The sequence below is a fragment of the Crocuta crocuta genome, unplaced genomic scaffold (assembly GCF_008692635.1).
Source record: "Crocuta crocuta isolate KB4526 unplaced genomic scaffold, BGI_CrCroc_1.0 scaffold1746, whole genome shotgun sequence".
NCBI lineage: Eukaryota > Metazoa > Chordata > Mammalia > Carnivora > Hyaenidae > Crocuta > Crocuta crocuta.
Genome location: NW_027526935.1, coordinates 7,595 through 17,271, shown reverse-complemented (window position 1 = coordinate 17,271; position 9,677 = coordinate 7,595). Strand labels below are relative to the sequence as shown.

The window sequence follows — 9,677 nt, the reverse complement described above, 5'->3', positions numbered from 1 at the left end:
ATGCAATATAAAATTGTAGTTAGAAAAAAATCATATGAATTTGAATTAAAAAATTGTATAATAATTTTTTTCTTAAAAATTCATATGCCTAAAATAGTTACATATAAAGACAACCAGAGAATGTGCACTAGCAGTGCCTAAATTGTGGTTTCTAAATACTATTTCCATATCTAGGGCCCACTGAAGGAATGGCATGCTGGTTCAAGATCTTGAGCTTGAATTGTATGTGATGCACCTGGTACATCTTGCTGAGGCACAAAAAGTCCCCAAAGATTAAAGGAGACTGCTTAATGGGGTTTCCTTTTGGATGATAAAAATGTTCTGTAATCGGATAAGTGCAATGGCTAAACAGGTATACGAATATACTAAAAACCACTCACTTGTACTGGTTAAAGGGTAATTTTTATAGCACAATGAAATTGTAAATAGAATGGGAACTACCATCACTACCACTATACAAACCACAGGAATCATGATTGATCAATCATGATTGATTCCTGTGAGACATAGGCAGTATCTCTTAATTGATAGGCATGGTCAGAGAATTAATCACCTGGTAAATAGTTTCATTAAATGTCACAACTCTGCATTTCAGAGGAGGGATGTGGATAATACCAATGTGTACTGAGCATACTGTCCCAATGTGGATATTCAATGGGCAAAACCTTGCTGGAATATAATGGAAATCTCAGACAGTTGGAAAATTATTTTAAAAAATACTAAGACATAGAATGTAGCATAGCTAAAAAACATGAAAAAAATGAATGCAAAAACATATTTTGCAAGTAAAATAAGTGTGATACAAATAGTCAAGAATCCAATATTTTTTGAAAAGTGTTGTAACATCAGCCAAACAGGCATCAGTCATAAAAGAACTAAATGCTCTAGGAAAAGACATAAGAGTTTTTCCCAAACATACTGAAAAACATGCTGGAAGAATTGAGATGAAAACAATTTCATGACCATGAACTTCAGCTATCTTCTTCAACATGATGGCAAGCTCTCCTAAGTGGAAAAAGCTCAAGAAAAAAGCATGCCCGTAGACTGGGCACACACATTATTGACAAGTGAATGTCTCAAAATTCTTGAGACTGTAAAGACAGCTGCATGATCATACTGTGTTTAGAATTTGCTTCTTCCTAAGTTAGGCTTTCTGCAGAAGAATTTTTCCTCTTGAAATAGTAGCATGTTTTCTACATGACTCTTGAAAAGAAAAGTAAAATTATTTCAGTAAGGATTTGACTTTATTAAAAATGCTTTTCTTCTGGAGTATCTGACTGGCTAAGTATAGGTCATGTGAGTCTTAGTTACAGGGTCATGAGTTTGACCCCATGTTGGGTGCTGATTTTACTTTAAAAAAGCCTTTTTTGTTATTCTTAAATGTTAATATAGGAACCATTACTAAAAAAAATGTTTGATAAAATGATTTTAAGCAGGGTGTNTACTTATTAATACTGTAGAAAGGTTTTTACCTGGTAAAATATATTTGCTCAAAAAATTAGCTTTATGAGTAGGGGGCGTTTCTAGTGTGTCCATAAAACAATTGATGTTTGACAACTGTCACTTATTTTGCAAAAAAGATCCTTGAGGCCCCTGGGTGGCTCAGTCAGTTAACTTACAGATTCTTGATCTCAGCTCAGGTCTTGCTCATATAGACCTTGGTCTCAGGATCGTTGAGTTCAAACTCCNNNAAGGAAATTAGATACAGAGTAAATAATGTGCTTTATTTTCAACATCTCTCTAACATTTGATAAATACATTGTTAACTGTATTATAGATATGTCCTTCTCTCTACTATTTTGATATTTAGGACAGTCATTTTTATATGATGAATTTTATTAATAAAGTAGAGTTCTTTGAGGGAAACATTAGGTTGTGGTTGTCTTGGCTAAAGTTTTTTTTCATCTGAAAATAATACTGAAGAGATATGTCAAAGGACATATGTCCCTGTGACTCCAGTGCCAAAACTGCCATTGTTTGATTACAAAAGGAATAATGAACATAACTGAAACACTCTGAATATATAGACATACACAGTTATTGTATTTAAGGAAATATGAACATTGACTACATATTCATTGCCATAGGAAATTATTAACTTTTTTGTATGATAATGTCAATATGGTTATGTTAGGAAGAGGAGTCCATAACTTTTAGAGATGTGTATTGAAGTATTCATGAATAAAATAATACACTGCCAGGGATTTATCACAAAATAATCCAAGAGAGAGTTTGTCAAGAGTCAGTGATAAAAGGGATGAATCCCTATTGGAAACAAATTGACAGTCTTGAAGTAGAAGTAATCATCTGTCCATTTTTTTAATGCACTGAAAATCTTCCATAAAGAAAGCATGGAAATAATCTCACAAGTTCATACTGAAGACTTCAGTTGATACTCACAAAAACAAAACAAAACAAAAAACCCAAAAAACTTCATGCCCAACAGAGGGTTCAACATGGGGCTTGAAATCATGACTCTCAGATTAAGACCTAAACTGAGATCAAGAGTTAGAGGCTTACCTGACTAATACACACAGAGACCTCAATTTTAGCTGTTAAATTTTATATGATCATGCAAGGAAATGTCAGTTTCTTAGAGAATCATAGTGAAGCATATAGGGATGGAGGGACATTTCAGAGGTTTGTTTTGGCATACTTTGGGGGAAAAACAGATTAAAAGGGGAGAAGAAAGGAGATATAAAGGTAATGTGACAAATCTTGATAATTGTTAAGTCTGATAATGGGTGTGGTGGATTCCTTATATCATTCTCTCTGCTACTGCACATTTTGAGAAATTTACATGATTGTGCAATGTTACCATCATCATGATATAGGAAATAAAGATGGTTATTTTTAGCAGAAGTTTAAGAGGGAAATGTGATAATCACAGAAATTCTTCTTTCTTTATTCTTTCTTTTGTTTAATGTTTATTTTGAGAGAGGCAGAGTGTTAGCAGGGGAGGGGCAGAGAGAGAGGAAGACAGAATCCAAAGCAGGCTCCAGGCTCTGATGTATTAGTACGGAGCCCAACACGAGGCTTGAACCCACGAGCAGTGAGATCATGACCTGAGCTGAAGTTGGAGGCTCAACCAACTGAGCCACCCAAGCATCCCAGAAAACCTTATTTCCATATGTTAGGTTTATAGTATTGAGTATTTATTCAACAATAATTAAAATTCAGATCCAATAAGAACAACTGGCAGGCAGGGAAGATTTTTTAAAATGAAATTTCCTTAATTCAAACAATGAACCAGTGAATCAATGAACCAAAGACACAGAGATTACCTAGGGAAACAACTGGCTACTTTCTGCCCATAATCTTGGCATAGTCTTGAATCCATGGAGGTATTTGACACAGCATCCTGCTAATACTTCCCATAAACTCATGGTAATCTTGATTTGCAAAGCAATTGCAATGAGGAATTTTACACTTCTGAAATTTTAGGATGCACTTGGTTAACCTGAAGGCATTGGTAAGACAGGAAAACCAACCCACTCAACAACATCAGGATGCCACCAGAATGTTACTGCTAATCTCCTGAGTATCAGGCTTGAAGGGTCTATGTAGAGAAGGTGGGAAGGCAATACCCTCTTCATTCATCAAAGAGCAGTAATTCCAGATCACAGCAACTGAAATACAGGTACCATCAGCTATGTTCAGAATTCCTGAAGCAAAAAATGAATTGAAGGTGGCATTGTCCTGAAGAATGCCCTTGTACACATTTCTGAGTGCAAAGATGGTGGAGGCTCTCCCCAAAAGACCTAGCAGGATGGCGACCATCAGGAGATTTTCAGAAACACAAATATCCAAAGGGAGATAAATATCATGGTAGGTGTAATGGCAACAGAATGTGGCCTGTTGTAGTTGCTGACATGGTGGTAAATGCAGACTTTCCACATTCCCACACAGAACATGCCAGAGGGAAAGAGGGAAGCATTGTCCATGTACCACACTTGCCACGCCATAAGGCCCATGGAAGCAGTGGTAAGAATTCATCCTATGGTGGCTATAGCAAAACCTGCTACTTGGCAGTTGGCACAACTGATAAGCAAGACCAGCTGTGTACCATGGTGGGGGGAGGGGTACTGTAAAAAAAATACAGAGTGTCATGACGATGGGGCTCTTAGGTTTGGAAGAGTGCCCTTCCCCCACACACTGTGTGGTAAGAGGTGTTATATTTGAGACTCATGCCCTGCTTCTGGGAGCACAGACTGAGCAAATTTTGAGGGGCCATTTGGCTTAAAATGGACAGACTTTCCTATAGGCAGTTCCATTTCTGGCCACTTGCCCAAAGAAATAATTAAGTTTGGGCACCAATATTTAGTCGTACACTATTTGTAATATTGAAAAATAAGAAACAAGTTCAACTCTAACAATGGGGCTTGGTTAAATAATTCATGCTACATCCATGAAATGGAGCTATACTCCAACGTGAAACATATACCTGGGGTCCAAAAAGGTGTATTCTGTGCTTGGCCCTGTTCATTTTGTACAGTGTTTTCAAGTTTCATCTGTGTTGTAGCATCTGTGAGTAGTTTCTTTTGATTACTGAATCCTACTCTATTGGACAAATGTTTATTCTTCCATCAGTTTTTGGACATTTGGGTTGGCTCCAAGTTTGGGCTCATATGGGGCTACTCTAAACATTTCTACCTAACACTTTGCACAGGCCTGTGTTGCTGTTTCTCTTGTGAAGGTCCCTTGCAGTGGCGCTAGTGAAGGGTATGATAGGTGATTCCTGAACTTTTCAGAAAGTGCTCAACCATTTCCCCAAGTGGCTACATCATTCTGCCTTCCCACCCACAATGTATGAAGGCTCGAGTTTCTCCACCTGTTTTCCAACATTTCATAGGTTTTAGCCTTCTAAATTAGCTCTATTCTCATTCCCAGTAAAATATTACATAACCATAAGGAAGATGTTGACCACGTACCAAGCCCAAATAGGAACTTATGTAATAGTACATATAATGCCACAATGCATAGAAACACAACTGGAAATCTACATATGCCAAGTTAGTAAGAAATATGTTTAACTGGGTTAGAGTTTTTAAGGCTATTTGTATTATGAAGGATCACATTTGTACAGAAGAGCACACAAAATCTAAGCGTACATTCAATGAATTGTCCCGGGGCAATAATCCCATGGGCACCACCTGGTGGAAGACAGATAACAGAATCACTTCCTTACTTGTCTTCACAGGGCTCTACTGCAGCACGCACCCCCACACATGTTGCTTCAGTTCTGCCTGTTTTTCTAAACAGGGATCCTGCACTAGACGTTCCTCTGTGACTGGCTTCTTTCATTCAACACAGTGCTTATGACCTTGGATTGTGATTTTTATTTTTTTAATGTTTTATTTATTTCTAGGAGAGAGAGAGAGAGAGACAGCATGAGCAGGGGAGGGTCAGAGAGAGAAGGAGTCACAGGCTGAAACAGGCTCCAGGCTCTGAGCTGGCAGTCAGCACAGAGCCCGACGCGGGGCCCGAACCCACGAACCGCGAGATCATGACCTAAGCGAAAGTCGGACGCTTAACAGACTAAGCCACCCAGATGCCCCGGATTGTGATTTTTTAAAATGCTATCTGGCTGTTCTAGCTTTTTAGGTATTTCTAGCATGAGCATGATATTTTAAAAATAAAATCAATAGAAAAGACTTTATCAAGGTTGTAAAGCAGTAGAGGATGAATTAATTCTGGTTCATAAGTACTCTGAAATAACTTTATCTGCACCTCTCTGTCCTCCCTGGAGGGAACACCACACGCATTCAGGGATACTAGAATATCTTCTGTGGTTCTGTCCAGAAACTTAGCTTTGGCCAGACCCTCAGCGTTTGCAAACATCCCCAAGATCACAGCAGCACCCACAAGCAGAAGCCGACAGAGGGCCTAAAGCTCAGAAGATCTGTAGGTTCAGAGCCACACATAGCCTCCAGAAAATTAACTCTGCCCATCACAACAGGCAAATTAAATTGAATTTGCAAATTAAATTGTATATTAAATTGAAGACATATAACTTCTGTGTGCACTGAGTCTGAGACTAGAAGAAATTTTCTCGTAATTCACATTCCTTTTCTATTTTATTTTATTTTTTGAGAGAGAGAGTGGGGTAGAGGCAAAGAGAGAGAGAAAAGGAGAGAGAATCCCAAGCAGACTCCTCGCTGTCAGTGCAGAGTCCAACACAGGGCTAAAACCATGAAATGTGAAATCATGGCCTGATGCAAAGTCAGACACTTAACCAATTGAGCCATACAGCTGCCTCAATAATTGTCCTACATTACTATGTCATTTCCAATGCAAACTCTGAGAGTATAAATGGGGGTATAAAGCAATATCAAATGTAAGTGAAAAATGCCATTATTGTATGCACCTAATGACAATATTATCAAGTCATTTTTAGAAATTAATCGTGAGATGCCTGGTTGCTCAGTTGATTGTCTGACTCTTAAGTTCAGCTCAGGTCATGATCTCATGACTCAGGAGTTTGAGCCCCATGTCAGGCTCTGTGTTGACAGCTAGGAGCCTGGAACCTGCTTCATATTCTGTCTTCCTCTTCTCTGACCCTTCCCTGCTTGGATTCTTTCTCTCTGTCTCTCAAAAATGAACATTAAAAAAAAAACCCTGTAGGGTGGAAACCCTGTCCCCACACTGATGACCTGTGGAGTCAGAACTTCCTAACAGAAACTCTACACCCTGTGGTGGAGAGGAACAGGACCACATTCTTGCTCTCAGACCAACGTTATCAAGCTCCATGACCTAATGGGAAAAGTGGAGAATTGACATGTCTGTCCCTGGCTAGAGCTTCTCTAGCCATTGTTTGGAGTTTCCTGTCCCAGGGACTCGATATCCCCTTCACTATCAGGCAGCAGGTGTCCTCCCTCCTAATGGGTCACGTCCAACCCATGGTCTGATAAGACCGATAGGCCTCTGAAGGATGCTGTGGTGGTAGTCTGGACATCATCCCATCAAAGCTCTTGGCTCACTTACTTACCATATACAAATCTACATATGCACTTCCCTGACATTTTAAAACCCTGAAAGACAATTGTGGAGTAATGAGGCCATTGTGACATGGGAACAGAGTGGAAACTAGTCACTTTATAGTTTGTCTACTGTTTGCTAAAAGGAAGGCCCACCCAAAAGGATCACAGAAGCAATGCTGTGCTGGTTAGCAGTCACGCCCCCTCTCTTCCCCCTCTTCCTGGTTCTTCGTGTTTACAGATTCACTGCTTCTGAATATCTCATATGAACAGAATCCTACAATATGTGGCATTTGGGTTTGGCTGCTTCCACTCAACATAATGTTTTGAAGGTTCATCTGCAGATGAATTACTACTCCATTCCTTTTCATGGCTAGTGATATTCTACTGTATACATACACTATGGTTTATTTAGCAGGTAATGGACAGTTGGGTTTTTTTCCCTTCTGGGCTATGAATGATGATACTCTGAACATGAATGTGTGATTCTGTGTGTATGTGTTTTCATTTGTCTTTGGCAGGAAAGGAATTGCTGGGTCATGAGGTAACTCTATCTCTAATACTTTGAGGGCCACTGAATTGTTATCTTAAGTAGCTGCACCATTTGCTAATCCTACCAGCAATGTATGAGGGCTCAAATTTCTCCACTTCCTTGTAACACTTATTACTGCTTGTCTGTTTTACTTTTGATTATTATGTATATGGAATCATGATGTGTGCTCAGTGTAAAGGAACCTTAGGGGCAAAGGGCACTTTAAGAGTGAGCCTAATTGTAGTTTTCTGGTCTTGCAAAGCTTAATACAACTATTCTTACTAGTCTCTGGCTCATAACCTGAATATGACTTCCATCCTTTGCATTTAACAGAGCTTTATGAACTCTGAAATGCTTTCCCCAAGATGGGCAACATTTTGATGCAGTGTTCAAGCATGTGCTGGCTTGCCATGTGCAACGTGTACCTGACGCTTGCCTATTGCCTGAGTTCCACTGTGTCTTTGGTTCAGATTNCTTGAACACATGAACCGTGGGATCATGACATGAGCCGGAGTCAGATGCTTAACGACGGAGCCACCCAACCACCCAGAAAGTCTCTATTTCCAAGGGTAGAACGGATGGCAGAGATAGGCAGCTTATTTATTTATTTTCACCAGACAAGGAGACTAAGTTTGAGGACTACACATGTTGGCTAATTGGAGAACATAAAAAAGGGGAAGTAGATTGAGCGGACACGTGCAGAGAAGCAGCCGCAGGAGACATGGGCCTGTGGGTATGTAAGACGGACTTGAAACAGGGCANAAAGGCTGGAGAATGAAGAGAGCCCCAAAGGGTTCTAACTGGGATCACATGGCCTGAAGGGAAGGGCCCGCCCCTTCCCCCCTCCTTAGTCTTCACTGCTAAGTAACACTGATGTGGTGCCCCTCGAATCCGAGTCACAAGAGATCAGGACCGGGCATGAAAATGTGAAAGCAACGAACAGCCGATTCATCATGGATAGTGAGCGAAACAAACACACGTGTGGCCGAGGTGTCAAAACACAATAGAAGAGGGACTGAGAAAACACGACACACACTCAGAAAATGAAATGTGGAATTACCCGGTGACCCAGCAATCCCACCTTTTACCACGGACCCAACATTAGTGACAGCAGATACCTGCACCCCATGTTCAGGTAGTGGCTTTCATGCTCACCAAGAGATGGGCAGACATTTGGGTGTCTGTCAGATGGACAGCTGGAAAGAGAAGATGTGGTCTCTCCACACGATGGAATATTTATCAGCCTTGACGAGGAAGTTCTCACACCTGTCCCAACATGGATGAACCGAGACCTTATGCTGAAATAAGCCAGTCCCCAAGTCACAAATACTGTGATTCCACTCATACTCAGCACCCAGAGTAGTCCCATTCACAGGGACAGAAAGCGGGACAGCAGGTGCCAGGGGCTGGGGAAGACAGGAATGGGACAGTTAGTGTTTAACGGAGACAAGGTTTCAGTTTGGGGAGATGAAAACGTCCTGGAGATGGACGGTGGTGTGGACCGAACATTTTAAGCGTCCATTGAACTGTACCCTTAAATCATGGCAACATGATCAAGATTATGTCCTATTTCACCACAATAAGGCACACGACAAAGAAGACCAAACCTCCACTGTCCAGTGACGCAGTCTCCAACTCGATGGAAGTCTGGACAGCCATGCAGAGGCTCAGGCTGCTCCTCTCTAGCACAGTGTCCTCGTTTATCTACGGCCAGCCCCCACGCAGGCCAGACAGGAGCATTCAGCCACCTAGCGGATCTGGTGCTCAGTCTGAAGGCTCTCTCCTCTCCTCAGCCTTAAACTCGGACCTTGTTCTGTCACCCATTGTCCACACCTTCCAAGTTCTAGGTTGCCAGGTCCTGAACGGCAAGGCAACATCTGTTTTGTAACTGATCACCGTGCCTCTTTGGTTTCTTTTCTTCATCACGAATCCTCTTTGTCTATCATTTTGGTTGTTGTTTTCATTTTGTTTTATGAGGTGGGAGTATGTTTACTAATGGACCATCAAAGTCCACTTTTAAGATGTATCTGATTCAGACCTGTCTCCTACTCATTTTCTTTCCTGTCTCCCAGAAATGGTATCTAACCCACGCCATCAGGAAGTAATGACAATTTTTTAAAGCTATGGCAGCACCAGGGCACCTGTGTGCCTCAGTTGGTTGAGCGTCT

The 9,677-nt window shown here is 40.8% G+C and overlaps 1 protein-coding gene across 3 annotated transcripts in view; it reads right to left on the bottom strand.

Annotated features, from left to right (window-relative positions):
- LOC144232733 (uncharacterized) overlaps window positions 1-9,288 on the bottom strand; it is a 17,610-nt gene extending 8,322 nt beyond the window's left edge. For 2 of the 3 annotated variants that reach the window (XM_077766578.1, XM_077767271.1), the window contains exon 1: window positions 9,117-9,288. The gene's annotated coding sequence lies outside the window, so the exon portion shown is untranslated. Of the gene's footprint in view, window positions 1-1,619; window positions 1,680-9,116 lie in introns of those variants that run through there. The other variant, XM_077765862.1, reaches the window with a different exon arrangement.
- Between the last annotated feature and the right edge of the window lie 389 nt (window positions 9,289-9,677).